This window comes from Leucopleurus acutus (assembly GCF_964270905.1).
Source record: "Leucopleurus acutus genome assembly, chromosome: 7".
Classification (NCBI taxonomy): Eukaryota; Metazoa; Chordata; class Mammalia; order Artiodactyla; family Delphinidae; genus Leucopleurus; species Leucopleurus acutus.
In genome coordinates this window covers 26,084,937-26,106,619 of record NC_139150.1, presented here as the reverse complement: position 1 = coordinate 26,106,619, position 21,683 = coordinate 26,084,937, and the positions used below count along the sequence as shown (strand labels likewise).

Genomic DNA, 21,683 nt, shown 5'->3' with positions numbered 1-21,683 from the left:
CTGTTAAATCCAGTTCGGAGAAGCTATAGAGTGAAACTGACCAACAAAACTCATAGATTAGTAAAAATCTTTTACTCTCCCTGAAAATTTTGCCCACCAGCCTTTTAACATAATATATGGGTTAGAGGAGACTTGTAATGGTTAATTTCTACAAGCCATAAATCAAGGATTGGCACACTTTTTCTGTAAAGGGCCAGATCAAAAATACTTTCAGCTTTGTGGGCCATAGAGTCTCTAGTAGAACCAGTTAACAGTGCCACTGTAATGTGAAAGCAGCCGTAGACAATACGTAAACAGATGGACATGGCTGTGTTCCAATAAAACTTTATGTGCAAAAGCAGGGGAGGCTGGATTTGGCCCATGGATTGTATGTTGCTGAACCCTGCCATAGATGACTGGTGGAAAAAATTACAGCAATACCCATGAAATTAATCCTATCTTTAATAAATGTCATTATAGACCTTTATATTTAACATATAGACTATTTCTAGATGTCACTTAAAATATAACTTGACCTAAATATATTCTTTGTTTCATATATGAAATGTAGGGCATTAAGTAGAGCTTTAAAACTGTTATTGTGTGAATTACACTTATGCTTGAAAGAAAATCTTCTCTAAGAATTGTATTGAGTCTGGCGCCAAACTATCAATTCATTTAACCTTGACTGCAGCAATACTTGACACTTAAAAATTAAGATCTGAGATGCCTGCCTTTTGAAGAGAAACTTTTCAGATTTCTAAATAGGTCAGACATAAAATTCAACCTTTAAGAGGATCCAGTTAGTTGCGAGGGCATCAGACCCTTCCACACAGGTTCCAGTTGCAGTCAAATTTCTCTTGGGGTGAAAGAAAGAAGACTGGTTTCTTTAAAAATGACTCCTGAGTGAATAATTGTGAAATACAAAGATCTACGTCGTTTATAGCACGTGGGATACAAGGCATAATTTCAGTGGCTTGGCCGTCATTTTTGTTTTTTAATTAATTTTTTATTTATTTTTGGCTGCGTTGGGTCTTTGTTGCTGTGTGCGGGCTTTCTCTGGTTGCGGTGAGCGGGGGCCACTCTTCGTTGCGCTGCATGGGCTTCTCATTGCGGTGGCTTCTCTTGTTGCAGAGCACGGGCTTTAGGCGCACAGGCTTCAGTAGTTGTGGCACGTGGGCTCAGTAATTGTGGCCCGCAGGCTCTAGAGCACAGGCTCAGTAGTTGTGGCACACGAGCTTAGTTGCTCCGCGGCATGTGGGATCTTCCCGGACCAGGGCTCGAACCCGTGTCCCCTGCATTGGCAGGAGGATTCTTAACCACTGTGCCACCAGGGAAGCCCTTGGCCGTTATTTTTTAATAGGTTCTGCTGGTCTCAAAATTATCTGGCCAGAGAATACTAACCTTCCCTTTTTTGACTTCAGAATTTCTACATTAAAATCTGATCTAGAGTTTATTTTAGTGCTTATTATGAGGAGTGGCATTTCTCCTATAAAGACTTAAGAATCCTGTAACTCCAGTGGTGCAGAGTGGTACAGATGATTCCGCATCTTCTATTAGACATCCAAAAGTCTTCAGCGGTTAAATTATAGACCTTGCCCTCATCAGCAAATAGGGAGCCTCCGAAATTATCACTACCCTGAAGTCGAATATCATGTGATAGACCCTTCCCAAGAAACCCACCTGCCTGAGATTTCTGTGACTTTCTGAATTCGCCACAGTTTCATGTGCCAAGGATTGAAAAACATTTCAAATATAAGCTTTCCATGTCCTGGGAACTCAGTCAACTCGCCCATCTCCCTCTTCCCATGCCAAGAAAAACATTTGTTCCTCAGAAGTACAAGCATATACTACCCAACTCATTCAGAGCTAGTTCCTAGCAACACCAGAATTTGCTTCATAATTCCGCAGCTGACTTTTGCATTTCTTGGTTGGAGGTTACCTTAAAGTCCTCCAGAACCTCAATTGTGGGAAGTATCTAAAAGGAAGGAGAAATTTACTTTATTCTTCGGCAGAAAATATATTCAATTGTTAGGCAAATCATCTAAAATTATCTCGGGTCTTTTTCGAAAGGAAGATTTTTTGTCTTATCATTGCCCACCTTGATTTTTTTTTCCCCTGGAACCAGAGCTAGATATTTTAGTGCAATTTTATTGAATATAAAATCCCTTAAACTCTTTTGAGACTTCTTATGATTCATAGGTCCTCTCCTCTCTTCCAAATACTGTTCTGCACTAGAGGATTTTATACAAGCAGAGGGAAGGGTATTGGATTTGGGAGGACTAGTGTGTGTGAGCCATGATTCAGAGGTAGATATCCTGGGGCAGCTTTGCTGGAGCAGAGGGTATGTCCCGGGCAAGATGGCCATGTGAAAAAGAATTGTTTTTAAGAGCCGAGATGAGAAGTGCCAGAAATAACCTTCTTGAAGCAGCTATTATTTATTTTTTAAAATAAATTATGTGAGTTTTGGTGGTGTGGCCCAGCATGTCCAAATGATGTACGCACTTTCTTAATTCATTCATAATCCTAAATAATATCCTACTGAAAAATTCCAGTGGTGGTACTTAATCAAAAACGGCAAGATAAAGACTGGCCAAACTGACGTGAAAGGTTCAGGTAAGTTGGGTCTGCTTGCCTTTTACTGAAGTCAGTCCCTTGCTGTTTATGCCCAGGAAGGGGGACGTATTCCTGCCAGAGTGCTCCTCTGTTTTGTAAGTAGTTTCATAGTCATCAGGGTCAACCCAAAAGAGGTGTTTGGCTAAGAGTACAGGGCCCAGCTAAGGTTTTATTTACCTGTACACTGCTCTTGGAGAAGTCATTCCAAGGCTACGCTCTCCAGCTTCCTCGGGGACACAAAATATTCTTACCTGCCTCATGGAAGCCACCTCCTATGTCATCTCTTATGTTCATGTGCTGTGAGCCCTCCACCAGAGCTGTTGTGATTGCCCCATCGGGCAACACAGGATGACCTTCTCAAACTTTCCCGGAGTCCTTGATTTTTAGCACTCCTAGTTATTTTCTTCTCCATGACCAGTTTGAAAGTCATCCATTCTGGGTTATTATAAGGTTTCTGGCTGTCGTCTCTTGGTTTAATTCTGAAGTGGTAAAATTAATCATAATTTTTATTTACTTCGGCTGACTGCCTTAAATTTGCCATCAGATTTAATATGTCTGATGAATCAGAATTAAAAATTATTATTAGTCTCATTTTACAGAGAAGGAAACTGAGACTGAAATGATGAGTCCCAAAGTCATAAAACATATATGTGGTGGACCTTGTCTGAACCCAAAGCTTATGCCCTTAACCTTTGTGCCATTTCATCAGAGAGTCGCAGCAGAAACACACATGCATAAATGAGCCAGAGTGGAGAAGATGAAACCTATTCTTACATGTCTGGGGGCCCTGGAATCTTCCAAAGGAAAACAAAGCCAAATTTTATTGTTGATTGACAGTTAGAGCTTAAGTTAATAAATACGTAGAGTTAATTAGAAGAGCAGAATATAACAAGTGAGAAATTTTGCATTTGGATTTTATTGGCTGCAGCCATGGAGAAGAGAAGGAATTGATGAATCCTGGAGGGCTTCTTGGAAGAGGTGGGACTCAGGCTGGGCCTTGAAGGGCGAGTAGGATTTTTTTATGGGCAGATCGAAGTCTATTCCAGGTGGGAGGAGTATCAGAAGTGACCAAACTTAAAGAAGGGTTCCTGGGATGGCAAGAAGACCAGTCTGGCTAGAGTGGAGGGTGTGTAGGGAAGTTATTGGGAGGATAGTTGGCGAGATGAGGGGAGGTAGAACCAAACTGTAGGGGTAATTAACACCAGGGAGAGGTCTTTTCATTGTTAAGAAGCTGGGCTAAACAAGGAAGACCAGCAGCGGGGTCCCTGTCCCCTTTGGCAGTGGGAGGGTACTTTTGAGCTATGGGTGCCTGATGTTGATACCTGTAAGTCTTCAAGAATGAATGTGCTTTAAAACTAGTCATGGGAGGTACTTATCCCTTTTGAAGATGTCTGCATAGATTTTTCCTCCTGACGACAAGAGTAATACCTACTTAGGATTAAAGAAGAGCTTTATGGCAGTACATAACATAAAATGTGAGGACCACCCATAATGCCAGCCTCTCTGCATCCGAAAGAATTTAATAACAGTCTGCTGTAGAATCATCTAGATGTTTCTTCTTTGCATATACAGACAGGCTCTGTTTTGTTATTTTAATTTTTTTTCTAAAACTGGGACCACAGTATACAAACTACTTTTTTTTCATGTTTTTGTCTTTACTTGGAAGATTCTATCACTGTTTGACTCACTATAGTTTTAAAATGTGAGGGTCCATATCTCAAAACAAACCAACAAAAATGATTCCCCTTCAAATCATAAACATTGAGTACTTAAAGGCTTCAAGAATTTTTGTGTGAATGTGATATATGTGTTTAAGATGGGAGTCTCAGAATTACATAAGGCCTTTGAGGTTTCGCCAATCAAAATTTCACTCATTTATTTCACCTTAAAGGCTCATTCACCGTCTAAAAAATTATTTAAGTAAAGTCTCTCTTCCTACTGCTTAAGACTTAATACATTTGAAATACTGGCAAATGGTCCATAGTTAAATGACAAAATCAAGATTACAGACTGTCTAGACTGTTCAGAGTAATGAGCTGAAAATGAGATTTTGTTAGGGAATAAATATAAAACATGCTGGGTAGCTTCTGACCTTTGTATTCACTTCCATTACTAGACTTGCCAAATATTCTTATAATTGTCGGTTATCATATCTGTCTCCACAACTAAACTGTGTGCTCTCTGAGGTCAAGGACTATTTCAGAGTCTTAGCACTTGGCAGGCCATTCAATAAATATTTCTTGATGTGAATTAGGGCGGCAGAATAAACCACACACAAGGAAAACAGACAGACAAAACAGTAGTTTATGTGTGAAAAAGCCTGGGAATTTCAGTGACTGCGAGCTCAGCTGTGTCACACGATGTTTGGAAAAAGCCAGTGGAATTGTGCTGTGTGCACCATGATGTTGCACGTTTCCTTGGTCACACCTCCCTCCTCCAGCTAACTAGCTTTGCCCCCTACCGCCCCCCATGGCAACTCCATCTCCCTCTCAACTCTCTGTGACCGAAACGACTAATCCCTTTCCTCCAAGCAGCCAAGAAGAAGAGTGGGTGCAGTCCTTACTTGCTGCTACCTGTTGAGAACATTTTTGCTTCCTTCACTTTTCAAGTGTCTGCTCTCTGCTTATTTCCTTCTTATCTTCTGGAATGTTCCTTCAGCTTCCTCAGTGAACTCAGTGCCAGGCTCACAGCCTGCCTTTTTACCCCAGCCATGACCGTCGTGCGCTGGAATTTCAGTATACTAGACTCAGTGGTCATGACTCAGTGAATGTTTGGTTTCTTCAGCTAGAGAGATTCACGTCTTCCTGACTGTGTTCCGCCACCCTTCATCTGTGGCTGGACTCACCATAGCCACTCTACTTCCAGCATCTCAAACCCGTAAATTCTCTCTGACCACTACTGATCCCTTGTCTAGCCAACCCAGATCCTAGGCCTAGCCATTTCAAAGGGGCTTTCTCCTGCATCCTCGTGTCTCTGCCTCCTTAGTCCTTCTCTGGTTTCCAACCCGCCAGACCCCAACGCTGAATAACCCTCACCTTGTACTTCCTCTGATTTCCACCGGTCTTCCTGGCTCTAATCTCAAGCTTTCCCAATCTGTTTTCAAGGTTATCTCTATTAACCACAAATCTGATTTACTTTTTTTTTATATTGAAGTATGGTTGGTTTACAAGGTTGTGTTAATTTCTGCTGTACAGCAGAGTGATTCACTTATGCATAGATATACATTCTTTTTTAATATTCTTTTCCACTATGGTTTATCACAGGATATTCAATATAGTTCCCTTTGCTGTGCAGTAGGACCTTGTTTATCTGTTCTGTATATAACAGCTTACATCAGCTGACCCCAACCTCCCACTCCGTCCCTCCCCCAGCCCCCTGCCCCTTGGCAACCACAGGTCCGTTCTCTATGTCTGTGAATCTGTTTCTATTTTGTAGATAAGTTCATTTGTGTTATATTTTATTTTTAATTTTTTTCTTTTTGTACTTTTTGGCCACACTGTGCACGGCATGTGGGATCTTATTTCCTCAACCAGGGATTGAACCTCCGTCTCCTGCATTGGAAGCACAGAGTTTTAACCACTGGACTGCCAGGGAGGTCCCTGTGTCGTGTTTTATCTTCCACATATAAGTGATTTGGTATTTGTCTTTCTCTTTCTGACTTACTTCACTTAGTTTGATAATCTCTAGGTCCATCCATGTTGCTGCAAATGGCATTATTTCATTCTTTTTTATGGCTGAGTAGTATTCCATTGTATAAATATACCACATCTTCTTTATCCATTCATCTGTTGATGGACATTTAGGTTGCTTCCATGTCTTGGCTATTGTGGATAGTGCTGCTGTGAACATATGGGTGCATGTATCTTTTTGAAATTATCAATTTTTTTTTTTTTTTTTTTGCGGTACGTGTGCCTCTCACTGTTGTGGCCTCTCCTGTTGCAGAGCACAGGCTCAGGGGCCATGGCTCACGGGCCCAGCCGCTCCGCGGCATGTGGGATCTTCCTGGACCGGGGCACGAACCCATGTCCCCCACATCGGCAGGCGGACTCTCAACCACTGCGCCACCAGGGAAGCCCCTATCAATTTATTTTTAAAAATAAATTTGAGCTTATTCCGATTTATCCCTCTATAACATCAGTTGACTTCTAAGTTTTCCAAGGTACTTTCCTGAGTGAAAGAGACAGGCATGGGGTCACAACCAAGTTGGTAGAAGTTGCGGATAGCGGCGGTGTTTACCTTGTCTGTCCCAAAGCTAAGAGTGAATAAATGGAGTGAGGAGCTAGAGTTAGTAGCTGTGGTATCACAAATTATTATATTGTACTTGTGAATTGTGATTTTCCTGTTACTCTGATTTAACAGTATTTTAAAATGTTGCCCATGGGGAAGTTTTTAATTAGGAATACAGAGAAGGAAAGATGGAGAGATCCACATCTAACTTGCATGCAAACAAGAATAATGCCACCAGTGTGTCTGTTCGAAGGAACAATTGTGATAGCTCAATTAAAGGCAGGCAGTAAAGTGTAAGTAAACTTCCCGACTAACACATTAAAATCAGTAATTTCTATATATTGTTAATAATAAAATAAGACCATTTTTGCTGATACATTTACAGTATACTTTTGCATCTTGGTTGTGCTACCTATATAATGAAAGACTGGAAAAAAACGATTGTCTAAAAAATGATTAAGTTCAGTGCTAAAATACAGGATGGAATTGTTTTTCTCTTCCTTTTTTTTCAGTGGCTTTATTATTATGTGCCCCTATCCCAGTGCTTTTCACTACATTTCTGCCTTCTCTAATTTTCTGGGATACTATCTAAATCACAGTATCCCTAGGGAAGAACGTAGGCTACATAGATGTCCACCCACTGTGTGTTGCCAGGGCAGAAAAGAGTGTTTGAGAACTACGGGGTGGAAGGATGGTAGTTCTGTGTTAAGTCAAGGGCAGGTTTAAGATTTTATTTATTTATTTATTTAACATTTTCTAAATGGCGAGATGGCAAGAACAGTGTAGAGAAAACAGCTTTCATAATATACTGAGTAAATTGGTGGTGTTTATGCTAATCATCATCATCCCAGTAAAAGGAGGTGACCATGCTTGAGCTGGTGACGTAAAGCCATACATGTTAAGCAGCATGGAGACCAGCCCCACCCCCGCAGCCCCAGACTCTCCCTGTGGACCAGGTGGAGCATCTCTCCTGTGACCCCTGGGCTTCCTGTCTCCCAAAGCAGTGTGAAGGTGATTAACAGCAATAGGTCAGCAGCATGTGAGACACGAGAGGTCCTGCTCCAGGACGTCTGGTGGCCGTGGCTCCCCGCAGGCACTCCCACTCCGGTGAAGCATGCGGGGTTCCATGGAACCTCTTCCCCAACTCAGGACGATTTTTTTCCAGTGTAATTTTAGGGTCGCACTGCAGTACTGGTGCGGAGCATGACTCTCCCTGTGTATCGCTGGGTGCGTTTTGATTGAGCAGATGCCAGGAGGACCCATTTTAACCCAGCTGGAGCTAGTGAAAATGAGGAATGAATGATCTTTCCAAAACCAGTTATTTGTATAGATCATCTTTCCTTAAGAGTCTGCTTGGGGATGTTGGACACCTGAGTTTGAGGTCCAAATCCAGGAAGTACCACCCACATTGGAGGCTGTGGACCATCCAGCATGGGCAGCCTCAGGCAGAGGGCCTGACTGCCTCCGTCTCACACGTGTGGGCTGAGATAAATCATTGACCTTCCACGATTTCTTATACGTAAGACAATAATGATGCCTACTTTTTGGGGTTATTTTGTGGATAAAATGAGATAGCATATGAAAATGCTTTCACATTCTGAAGTACTGTAGAAATCTTAGTATTAAAGTAGCATAGTAAAAGCAAATTTCTTGTCAATTTATGATAATTTGTCAACAACCAGAGATTGATGAGGATTTTTTTTTTTTTTAATGGAAAAGGAAAAATACTTTCACATCTTGCCTTGGAAGCTGAATGAAATCTCTTAGCATCATGAATTGTTTCTTGGGAGTCTAAAATAATTCAGTGTTTGCAGAGTGGTGCTTAATCAGGAGTCCTGTTGATTTAAATTTCTTTAGACTTTGGGGCTTGATGGAATCCACCTACACAAGAAACTCCTTTGCGCTTGATGTCCTAATCAGTGGGTGTAATGCAGTGATAAGTCCCAAAGTTAGACATTATTATTATTGGCATTAATCAGTATATATTTTAAATTAATGATAACTGTCATTTATTGCGTGTCTGTTAAATACTTCACGAATACTGGTTTAATCCACACAACAGTTCCATAAAATAGGAACTTCCGTAACCAGCTTCCTGCTGTTTTTGGAAGGAGAAAAATAATCTTAAGAAAGGTCACAGTTACTACCTGGCAGGGTTGGAGGAGGGTGGAGTCGGCCTAACTCCACAGCTCTGTCTACGATGTCACACAGTCTCCCTAAATCTTCGTTCTCAGATGTGTTATTGTTCCCTTGGAGAGTCTAGAAAAGGGAGCGCTATGAACCCTGGGAGAGTGCTCTGTGTTTTGAATATGAAAACCATTCTTGGGTAAGAACTTCTGCAGTATTTCCTGCAGTTGCAATCTTAGCCTCCAGATCTCTTGAAAAGAACCAATACTCCCAACTTATTCTTCCTCACCACTCGTTCTCTTCTCAAACTGCTGGAGTCTGTGTTCTGCCTTCAGCGTTTTATTGAAACCACTCATGAAGTGACCTGCTGGCCAACCCCAGAGACATTCTCTCTGGGAAGGAGTCATTCCTCCCTTGTTTACACCTGCTGCCGCCTCCTCTCCTCCCCGCCCTCTCTGGAATCCTTTGCAGTGTGGCTTTGGCTCCAGCGTGCTAATGGAATGGCTCTTACAGAGGTGGACAGCAACTCCAGACAAACAAGTCCACGGCCTCTGCTCCTGCCTCATCCTTCTTTTTTTGTCCGTGGCATTTAAAACTGCTGACCTTCCTCCCGGGGAAGCTCTCCTCCCGTGGTTTGGGTCCTGCTGTATGTTTCAGGCTCTCCGCTGGCCTCTCTGATGATACCATCTCTTTACCCTGTTTTCGCTGACAGCTGCCATCACGTGGACCCCAGTCTGGTCCTCAGTCCTCTCCTCTGCGCTCTCCCCCTTCACGGACACACGGAACCACCTCTCACTTTTCTGAGGATGCCACCAAAATCTCCACGTCCAGCCATAATCAGGTTAAGCCCCAGACCGTCTTTTCCATCTGCTCTTTATTTTCTGCACCTGGGTGTCCCACTCAGCCTCCACCGCAGAGGTTCTAAAATGGAACTCATTCTCTTCCTCCCAGGCCTGCCCCTCTGCCAGGGCTCTTGGTACCCAGCTAGGATCCACTGCGTATCCGGGTCTCCTTGGACCCACGTCCCATCAGTTGCCTACTCAGTCCTGTGGTTTCCGTCTCCTTACTTCCTTTCACACCCACCCCTCCCCTCCTCTCCCCTCCCCGTCTCTTACCCAAGCCATTACCATAGCCACCCCACCTGCACACTGCTCCCTTCAGTCCACTCTAAGCAAGGTTGAGAGTCCTATCATTCTCCTGTTCGAGAACCTCTAGCAGCTCTACCTGGCCTATTAAAAAAAAATTCCCACTCGGCATTCTCCATGCCCATCCCCCAGCTGCCCCTCCCTTCCTCTGCTTCCCCATGTCCAGACCCTGCTTGTCCTTCAAAGCCAGGTGCACGTTTCGCTTCCATGGTGTTTCCTGTGATGCCAGACATGAGTCAGCTCTCCCTCCTCTGAAACCCCACAGTGCCGTGGCCGACCTCGCCGGGGGACATGTGGTCCGTTCTGCCAACTCCACAATATTACCAGAAAGGGAGCTCATCAGGGACAGGGTTTTTGTCCTGCCCACGGCCCATCTTTCTAAACACCTGGCATATTATATTCTGGACATCACTTTCTAGAGTAGATGTCCTGTAAATGTAAAATGAAAGTTGTGTTCTGTAGATAATCGTGACAGTGGTTTAAAGCAGTAAGTCAAGATTTGGATTTTTTTTTTTCTGACCCCAGACCCACAGTGCCTTGCAGGCTCTCCGCTCACAACAGGTAGAAATGCCCGTGGGCGTTGGCTCTGTTCCTTGAGCACGCACTCATTTTCATATGTGTTTCAATAATGTCCCCTAAGAACCAGAGAGCCCTCGAAGTGTGAGCTCTGATGGTCTTGGTATCTGTCAAATACCTAACATATAGTAGATATAATATTTGTTATGACGAAACAAACCATTTATAGAACACTAATGAATCCAGGAGAATATTGAATCACTGTACAAGATAATATTTTGACCATTGAGTTGAGTCTGAGTCCAAGAAATATGTATTAAGTGTCCTTGGGTTGACACATGGGTGTTAAAATTAAGGAGTACAATACAGATTTAGAAACCTTTTGGATGTTGCTGAGATGCTGTATTTGAACAACAGACCACAAGATCTTGGCTGGCGCCTACGTCTTTTTGGTGTTTGCCAACGTGTGGACATACCACTTGGTTTCCTGTGCTTCCTTGGTATTTTCTTGCACATGAAGGGTTGGTAGGGAGCAGAAAAGGTAGCCTCCTGGGTTTCCAGTTTTCCTTCCCATAGGTAGTAGGACCATAATCTATTCCAGATGTAAATGTAATGTGTTCAGTTGAAACAGTAGGAACTGAATTTCAAATGAACAATTCCAACCTGCTAGTAAAATCCAGAGGGGAAGAGTTACCACATTGGTGTTTTCTACTTGACAACACAAAGCATGGAGTCACAGGCAGCTGCTGCTATCCCTCATCAATAAGGAACGTGCTGCTGCTTGGTTTTCTCTCATGGTGGGAATGCATTTATGCCAAGCTGCCTTCCCTATCTGAGAGACGGGGCAGGGCTCTGGGTGCAATCGATAGACCTAGAAAAGGTACAGATGCGAAGCCTTTATCTCACCTGGTTCCTGCTTCAGACCCTCCAGTGGCTGTCTGCTCTGCCTTCATAGGAGATTCAAGCTCAGCACGGAAAGCTGATACTTGGGCCCCTCTTTCTCTCGGGGTCACTCCCCACCCCTTCTTCCTGCTGCATTCTGCGCTGCAGCTGTCCTGGAGGCCCTGTCTGCACAGGGTCCTGCTCTCACCCTCCAGGCCTTTCTAGTCCTCCTTCCTGGAATGTCCTCCTCCACTATTTTCACCTGACCTCCTCTTTATTCCATTCACTTGGCTAATTCCTACTCATCCTTGAAAACTTGAATCTTCCTAACTCTGCCTGCCTGGCTAAGGGACCTGCTTTCTGTTCACATCTTTGGGCACTCTTTAGTTCAGAGCTGATCGTACTCTATTGTAACTGTCTGACTTTCCATCCCCCCCAAGACCATCCACTTCTTTTTTTTTTTATTGAACTATAGTTGATTTACAGTGTTGTGTTAATTTCTGCTGTATGGCAAAGTGATTTAGTTCCATATGTATATACACCTTCTTTTTCTTATTCTTTTCCATTGTGGTTTATCCCAGGATATTGAATATAGTTCCCTGTGCTATAGTAGAACCTTGTTGTTTATCCATTCTGTATGTAATGGTTTGCATCTGCTAATCCCAAGCTCCCCGTCCATGCTTCTCCCACCCCACCCCCCTTGGCAACCACAAGTCTGTTCTCTATGTCTGTGAGTCTGTTTCTGTTTCGTAGATAAGTTCATTTATGTCATATTTTAGATTCCACATATAAGGACCATCAGCTTGTTGAAGGCAGAGGCCATCATTGTTTTTTAAAAGGGCATATCATATTTTTTAAAAAAGTATTTATTTATTTGCCTGTGCCGGGTCTTTGTTGCGACACGTGGGATCTTTGGTTGTGGCGTGCGGAATCTTTTAGTTGCGGCATGCGGGCTCTAGTTGTGGCATGCAGGATCTAGTTCCCTGACCAGGGATTGAACCCGGGCCCCCTGCTTTGTGAGTGTGGAGTCTTAGCCACTGGACCGCCAGGGAAGTCCCAGCAGAAGCCATCATTTTATTTTGAGTCCCCAGAGCGTGGCAGATTACCTTGCACGCATAGGCACTCAAATGAGCTATTTAAGTGAATGAATCTAGTCTTAAGTGCTGCTGTTCTTGGTGCTGCACGCTGGCCACGACCCTCAGGAGGCCGAGACGCGTGCTGGTTCAATGGCAGGACTGCCTTTTGTCACAGACCCTTAACATTTTTCATACTGAGTCTTGGGCAGACACTCCGTGCCCAGCTGAGCCGGAAGTCCCCAAGAAAGCTTAGATGCCCTCGTTGGTTATGAAATAAAATCCAAACATCCATGCAAGTTAAGAAGTTTGAGACAAACCCCTCACAGATAGTGGGGAGAACCAACCAATCGACCAATACATACGTACTGTAGATCAGGTGGTTAGAAGTACAATCGAGAGAAAGAAAACAAGGTAACGGAGAAAAGGGCAGCAGCGGCAGTGTTAGGTAGGGGCCTTTGGGAGAGCATCGTTAATGATGGGGATGATCACACCCCCCAGTCGGTTACCCAGGGACCTTGCTCAAAGCTGGAGGTGACGTTGAAAAGCCTTTAAGAGGAAATAGACCCCGGAATGGTGGCCAAGAAAGCTTCTAAACTTTGGGAATTAAATTTGCTCTGATGTGCCTTCTCGTAGCAAGTTGATTTGTGACCATTCTGTGTGCCTCGTTATCTAACAAAATGGGGGTGACTTGGTGTATTATTGGGGTCGAGCCCTGCCTCTGAGCTGACTCCAAGCCCCTCGATCAGTCCCCTCCCCATGGCAGCCATCCTCACCCACAGAGTAAGCCAGCCGGTTGTTGCCAGAAGGGGCAGTGCAGTTGGCTGTGCCCAGAATCAATCAGTCACAAACGAGCTGCCGAACACCTGCCATGTGCCTGGAGCTGGGGTGAATGTCAGTTACATCTGTTTAGAGCAGTGTAAGAGATGCTCATTCCACTCCGTCCTGCAGTCCAGCGAAGGAGATCAAAATCTTTCATCTATAGAAAACACTCCGTAAACACTAAAAGGCAATTTGTCGTTTAGTGCAAAATATATGATGTAGATTTTCATTGCTGTGGAACTGAGGCCCTTAAAGCACCCCCACCCCCACCCCGTGCCAGACGCTGTACTTTACACACTGCTCTCCTCTTTGCACTGCACCCTATGAAGTCGTGGGTATCACTGTCTCCGTTTTATGAATGAGGAACCAGAGGACTGCTTAATTGAGAGTCCCCAAGGGTTACGAGGAGGCGCACATGCACGCTCCGGGGCGCTGAGAAGTTGCCTGTTTTCCAGGTGCTCCCTTGGTTTCCCCATCTGTAAAATGGGAAGTAACACATCTCATGTCATAAGGTCATGGTGAAGATCAGTGAGAGACTTGTGCAAAAGCACCTGACATACCTGATGACCGAGAGCTGCTAAGCCAGTGAAAGGTGAGCCTAGATTTGACTGCCTGCTCCTTCTGCTTCTTGGAGGTTTACGCCCTACACCTGAGCCCAGCATCACTAGCAATATTCCTGCGGGGGAGTTTGGAGTGGGTGCAAGAGTGTCTGTCCCAAGAGAAGAACCTACTGCTTTAATGTTATTAAAAATACAGCTTTACCCGGAGCCAGGATTTTCTTCCACTGCATGGGAAGAGGTGAAGAGAAAAGGAAAAAAACGGGTAAGAAACCCACTGGGTGTGTTGGGTTCAGAGACTCCTGCTGCTGGGGGACAATTTTAGAATAACCGTGCGCTTTGAAGTGCGGCTGCGCGTTCTGTTCTTGATCCGCCATCATTATCCTCACCCGATTTCCATACCGTCACTTAGAGCTCGACAGGTATCTAAATATATACGCTTCTCCTCAGATGTGTTCTTTCCTCTTGCTACGCTGAGCTTTTGAGAAATCTCTGCATCGTTCCCTGTGCGGGCTCTCCCTGTACTGTTTGTTGCAAGCTGGACACTGTGACCGCCTCCTTGAAGTCTGTAGGTATCTTCCCTCCGGTCAGGCCTCGAGGAGGAAGCAGGGCGGCCTTGCCCATGGCCCGTAAGCTCTGAATACCATGTGAAGTTGCTAGCGAGCGCTCGACTGTTGCGGCCAAGCCACTGATGTAAAAGAGGCTTTTGTACTCCACGTTGTTGGGTGGATTTTCCGTGTGGTAAAGACATCTATACGATCTAAACGAACAGCAGGAAGCATTACTTCCTCATCACACAATTCCAAAGAGTCGCAGGTGAATTATGCATTTGGTATTGCGAGAGTGTCTCGATGAACACTGGCAGATGCCGCCCAGAGTTTCCTCCTGAAAAACATTAGAAAAGGGCTCCTTCGCCACGCGTTCATTTGCTTTGCGACAAATTTCCAGCCGGTTTCAAGGAGGGTTTTTAAGAACACACACTTTGAGTTACAAATACCATTTAGTACAGAAGGAATACCTGTGATATTTGCTAATGGCTGTGGCAGAAAAAGAACGTGTTTTCGAAACTGGGGCATGCAGGAGCCCCGGGTTCTGTTCCTGTTTCTCCACTGACTGGCTGGGTGACGTGAAGCCATCTCTGCTTTTCTGAGCCACCACCAGTCCTTTTGCAAAATGAATAGCCTTACACTACATATCTGGGAGGAGAGTGCATCCATGATGGAGGAAAATTGGTAAAACATTTCATACGGTGAGGATGCAATGCTAAAAATCTGAAAGTAATCCATGAATACCTTCTGGATTGCAGAGGCCTCTATTTTCGTGGCCTTAGGTGTTGACTATAGCAAAGTCATGGTGCATTTAAATACATGGTACCGTTACACCTGTGCATTTCACGAACATCTGTGCCTACCACAGATCTGTGCCTACCAGTGGGTACGAAAAAGGAGAGAGAGTTTCACAGTGATTCATCCAAAGTGGCTCCCAGGTGTCCTGATATCATCTGTCTTAAAGTTTAGACTTTTTGCTGATTTAGGGTGAAAGCCAGAAATTATGCCTGTGACTTCTTGGGATGGTCATGGATCATGAATTTCCTGCCATTCAAATTCTCAAGTGTTTCAGAAGCCATTCTCCAGGTAATCAGAAAAGACCCAGGCTTGTTTCAGTAAAAGTGGATCACTGTTTCAGTGGGGCGGCTCTATTAACCACAGTGTTAAAGGAGAGAGTGACATTTGGTTCATTGGATTTTCCTGTTAAATCTGGGTTTTCCAGAGTACTTTTTCCAGTTTGAACTCTTTTTGGATCTTCATAACACGTTCATTGAGCACCTCTTTTGGGCCAGGCCCTGAACTAAGTCCTGGGAGATAATGAACTTTAGACAAGTTATGGGTGGGTAGTTGGATGGATGGATGCATGCACGCATGCCTGGATGCGTGGCTCCTGCTTGCAAAGAGATCATAGTCTGGTGGAGGCAAAATAAATTAACCTGCATGCGGCATGAGTACTAGCAGGAAAGCCTGAAGGGGGAGTTAAATAAGTGTATCTAGAAAGATCAGGGAAGATCTTCATAGTGATAGTAAATTTGAACTGAGTTCAGTCTTGAAAGATGAGATTGCCAGACTGAGAAGTCGAAGGAGGATATTGCAAGAATGTACAAAGAAGCAGCGAAAACACACAGAGTGAATGTTAGGAACTTTCCTTGTGGCAGTAGCACTGAGTGGGAGCAGTGTGGGTGTGGAGTGTGGTAGGTCTGGGAAGATGAAGGTGGGCCAGGGTACTGATGTTCAGAGTTTGGACATTTTTCTTGTAAGAAGGCTTGAGTACCTTGATCATATTTGCTTTTAGAAAAGAAAGGGATCTTAGGGGGAGAAGAAACTTGAAGATAGAAAGCCAGTTAGGAATGTCCTGCAATGCAGGTTCACACAAGCAACCACAGGGGCCTGAACAGAAGCAGTGGCTGTGGAACCGTCAGTGGGTCACAGATACGGGCTTTTTGGGAGGTTGAACCGATAGGGCTTTTTCATTCAATGTATAGAATGAAAGAGAAATGAATCAAGGATTTGTTCTGATTTTATTGACTGGGTGGATGGTGATGCCACTGGGGGAATATGATACAGAGAAACAAATGGGCTTGTCCCTGATTATAGGACCTAGTGAATTGCAAGTCCAGGAATTCTCTCTTGTTTTAGGTCAGACTTGCCTGGATTCCCCCGAAAATATAGAGAAAATGAGAACATGAAGCTTCATGCCAAATAAGGCCTTTGAGAGACACTTTCAGTGAATTTAAGGATGGTGGGGTGCTAAATCTCTGCCCCTTTTCGTTTTTTTGCTGTTTTTGTCATTTTGAAGACTAACTTTTTGTTTTGTTTTGTTTTCCCTGATCATATTTCAAGGTTTTGTTTTTACTCATCAGAATGACAGGAAGTTTTCAGTGCGTGTTTCCTTCAAGTTTGGCCTCAACCTTATTTTCAGGATTAGGCATTTGTTTTTCCGTTTGTCTCCATGACAACCAAGCCCAGAATTCCTATATATAGTCATCCAGTGCCCATTGTCCCCCCTGGCCATTGTATCATAATCTTGTACATCCAGGCCAGAGAGCTCTACTGATGATAGAGGACAAGGAGGTGCCGGAGTCCTTGGCCTGGAGGTTTTCAAGGCATAATCAAAAGAAGGAAATAAAGTAACGTGGCTGCCTTTAGAGATTTCTGTTCCCCTTTAGACGCTATCCAGGAGGAGTTGAAATGGCTTGTGTTCCAAAGCTTAGTTTCTAATATAGTTTTCCTTTGGAATGGCCCCGTGTTCTATCTGGAGAACCTTTTTGAGAGTCTTCAAAGGAAATACGTGGACAGTTGAATTGGTGATTTGAAGTCGGTCATGTTCTGGATGCCACATTCTGCTCCCTGTTAATAGCAAGAAGTGAACAGCAGGTATCTTGAGAAGGAAATTGAGTTTCAAAGAAATTCAGATAGAACCTAAGAAATCTTTAAAAATAAGTAAACCTCTTGAATCTGTGAGTCATCTTGACAGCTCTGTGCTACAAACAGTTCTTATAACTTCAAACAGAGAGATAGACAGAGGTACAGGATTGAATTTAAGAAAGTTGTTCACAAATTCAATCCAGGAAACGTTTTCTTAAGTACTTTTTTGAATGAAAGGACCATGAGTCTCTGGCTATAAAAGCACATAAGATACTATTGCTGTCAATCTAAAATGTAAGCCCCACGAGGGCAGGGATCCTTGCTGGTTTTTTTCACTGATGTATCCCAAATGCCTAGAAGTGCCTGGTACACAGAAGCCTCTCAATAAGTATTTTCTGAATTAATATAAAAAAGGGTCAAACATATAGATAGATACAGTTGACACTTATTTGATATAATCAAGACCTAGTTTCTCAGTGATATTTGCAAATTTCTTAATGCAGGGAATCCTTTTAAAAATGCTTTAAGCATTTTATTTTCACTTAAAAATGCATTCATTCACCAGGATTGTGCTGTAGGTTTCAAGCTTATGTATTTGAGTCTGGGTCTTGTGATTGGAGTTCCCCATTTTCTCTCTTGCATAAACTGTAATCACCTATACTACTTCCAGTTTCAGTTTCTTTTAAGTGGCATGATAATTTAGACATTTGTGGAACAATCTTAGAGCAGAGTCCTTCTAGACTTTTATGTTCTCCTCAATCTTTTATCTTGCCAAAACGTAATTTGACAGTAATTTTTTTTAGCAGCTTGACTTTCTCAAATCTTTTCCAAGCACTTAATGTAGCTTTCATGGAAATGGCAACTTTTATACCCATCTTTCATCATTTTAGGTAATATTAATTAAATTGAATAAGCTCAGTAACAAATATAAATATAACAGGTACAAAGAAGTTTGGGAGAAAATAAAACTGATTTTTGTTAGCATTAACTCAACTGCTGGAAGCAGAAGTGGATGGGGCTGCTGCAGAGTGCTCCAGCAACCAGCCTGGACCCTGTTGCCATGGGATGTTTTAAGGTTAAAGGCATAGAGAGATAAGGCCAGGTTTGTCGGTGGAGGTTGCTTAAGAGAACATATGTAAGTGTAAGCTGAAGTATAATAAGATCCAGATGAAAATCACTATGTGTGTGTGTTGACAAAGCACAGAGGAGAGCAGGGTTCTGTCTGGATTGTTGGGGGAAAGCCTCACAGAGTAGGTGACATTTCAGCTGGGTTTTGAAGGATGGGTAGGGATTTGCCAGGCATAAAGAAGAGGAAGAACATCAGGGAGCCCTTGATCAAGAATTCCCAATGATGAGATATGTAGGAAGTGCAAGGAGTTGGGAATTAGCCAAAAGTGAGGCTGGAAACACAGGCTGAGACCAGACTGTGGAGCTGTATGTACCAAGGAGTAGGCTTTATCCTTGAGGCCTGGGGCATAATCATATCATACTCATGTAAGTGATATACATTATATGTCTATGACGTGTATGCTGGCCAAACTAGAACAGATCTTGGAGGAAGGAAGACCAGCTAGGAGGTTGTTAAGAGTTGCCCGTATGGGATCTGAGGACGTGAATGAACAGTGGGAAAGGTAGGCAGGGCCCTGGAGGAGGAATATGATTGGAGGTGAGAAATGACATGTGTCTCTGGGATGTGGTACCTGGTGAAATGTGCTGCCACAGGAAACATCTGACAGTCTGAAGGAGGATTCCCACAGTTTGAGCTTGAACGAAGTGGTGAGCCATGGACTCACATTCAGAACGCCAACGGAGATGCGTGAGCAAAGATGGTGGCCATGTGCAGCATGTTGAGTTTAAGGTGTCCACCAGACAGAGTTTTTCGGCTTTAGGTGAAGACTCAGATCTTGTCTAAGCTCACTGCTAAGCAGGAGGATTCTCTATCTCGTCACCAACAGATACCTGGGTTGCTGTCACGTACATGGAAATACTTGGACCCTTTTTGTCCTTTGCCTGAGTTTCTTAGCCATTGTATGATAGGAGTTGATGCCATTCCAAAAGCTTCCTGCCTGTTAACTAAGTGTGTCTTTAGCTGCTCTCTTGTCATCGTTGGTGTGCCCTTCTCAATTTTTCTAGGAACAGTGGGCAGTATTTCCAGCATATTTGGGTCCCAACCCAACCCCTATACTTTGGGCATTTACCATATTTGTTGTTAAATTATCTACAGGTAATATTCTGTTTCTGGTTTCTTATACTACAAACCTTCAGTTGCCAAATCACCTGCTTTTCTGAAGAAAATTACAATCTGTGCATCATTTTGAACTCTATGCTATTTTAGGACTTGAAGATTTTAAATCCTTCCTTATGCGATCTCCCTCACCCTCCGATGTACACATTTTTCTGCTCAGATTCATCCTCTGATCTTTATTTCTTTTCTCTGTAGGAATTAAGTCACTTTTGTTGTTGTGATAAGAATGTAGTTGTTTAATTTCTATTTATGACTTAAGGTGGAGGTGTGGTGAATTGAACATTTAGGTAGCTTCATGTCTGGTAGTGATTTCATTAATTAACACACTAGCTAATACTAATTACGTTTATTAATGGAATTCAAGATTCTCTTGACGTCCTCCCTCCATCTCCCTCACTCCTACTTCCATCAGTCACCAAGTACTGCTGGTACTGCTGATTTTGTCTTCTTCTCCACTAGGTCTTTGGAGATAAGGTGGCTCCATTGAGACTTTTATTTTTTCTTTGCAGTGTATCACCGTCAGTTATTTACACGTCTGTCTGAGACAGTGAGTTGCTTGAGGGCAGGGACCATGTCCTACTGTTCCAGAACAGGGTCACCCATTGACTTAGGTGTTCAATAAATGTTTGCTGAATGAATGGGTGTCATTTAACCGTTTGCTCCCCTGGCCGCCTCTAAAATTTGCTTGCCTAAAATCCTTTTGTCTTTTATTTTCTCCTGGTACTGGATTTGCCCTGACCAAAGAGCCTCTCTCCCAAGCCTGCATGAAAATCTAGCTCAAATATAATTAACTGTGGTCGCTGGCACCAAGGTACTGCTGCCACTTTTTCACCTTCACTCACACCCTCTCTGCGGAGCTGCGGAAAATTGAGAATTGATCCTCCCGTACAGCTTCCTTTTCAGATCACTCAGCGCATAAGGGAGCTGTCCTCTCTGCTGCTCCCACAATTTACTGCCCAATTGATTCTTACTCTTCCCTGTGTCTTCCTTAATCTTGCAATAGTTAAACTCTCCTGGTACTGTTCAGTTTTTCTCTTTGCCCCTTTTATTCCTGCAGTCAGTAGAGTTAAGTGTGTTAGACACAGAGCAGGCGTATATCTTCATAACAGCCAGCTACTCTGTGTTTCTCCTAGTAGATCAGGGCTCCTAGAAGGCATCCCTCGCACCTTCTTCTTTTTTGTTTTTGGCTGTGCCCTGTGGGTTGTGGGATCTTAGTTCCCTGACCAGGGATTGAACCCGGGCCCCCAGCAGTGAGAGCGCCGAGTCCTAACTACTGGACCGCCAGGGGATTCCTTCCTCGCACCTTCTTTGACTTTGAGTCCCTAGAGCCTGCCTGTGGCCTGACACGAAGAGGGTGTCGAATATTTTGTTGGATCAGAATGTTCACGAGGACTTCATTCTGTCATGTTTATTGTTCTTCCAGAGTTCACTTATTTGTCGTTTGCTATAAAATAGATTTCCAGTGATTATTTCTGTGCTGGCTAATCTCTGGAGAAAAAAGAAAAGAAAACAAAACAAAACGCTTTGAATGGATACTTACCTGGGTTTGGCTGGAATTCTGGGGGTCTGGAATGAGAGCCAGAAATTTCCCATTTCTCCAGGAACCTGACTGAATGAGAGGGGTGGGTAGGAGGTCTCATCTGGAACTCAGCCCTTCCCCGGTTTGAAATCCTGAGCTGTCCAAGAGCCCCCGGGAAACACCCATCTCCCGTTTGTATTCGTGTACCTTTCTTTTCCCAGCCAAATCCCCCTGAGGAATGTTAGAGCGTTATCTTTCTAGGGCAGTTTATCCAGCATCTGACTTAAGCATGCCATTCGGGCAGGCGCATCTCCAGTTCTGGGTATTTGCAGTGCTTACCTGTGTAGCGTGCTTATAGAAGTGTCCCCTGGGTGGTCCCTTTTTTTTGTTTTTATAAAGCATTTTGAAATGTTGGATATTCTTTTTCTTTCCCAGGAATCTTACTTTGTTGATTCTTTTTTCCCATGTGCTCTGAAGTGCTGGTTTTAGTGTTTTCTTTGCTATTCAGTTTAATATTATTTTCTCTTTGTGACCATTTCTACCTAGTCTGATGTTACTT

At 43.6% G+C, this 21,683-nt stretch overlaps 1 protein-coding gene across 1 annotated transcript in view; it reads left to right on the top strand.

Moving 5' to 3' along the window:
• ZNF462 (zinc finger protein 462) overlaps positions 1-21,683 on the top strand; it is a gene marked incomplete at its 3' end in the record, with an annotated part of 139,417 nt that overhangs the window by 79,053 nt on the left and 38,681 nt on the right. The gene's annotated exons all lie outside the window — the stretch shown is intronic.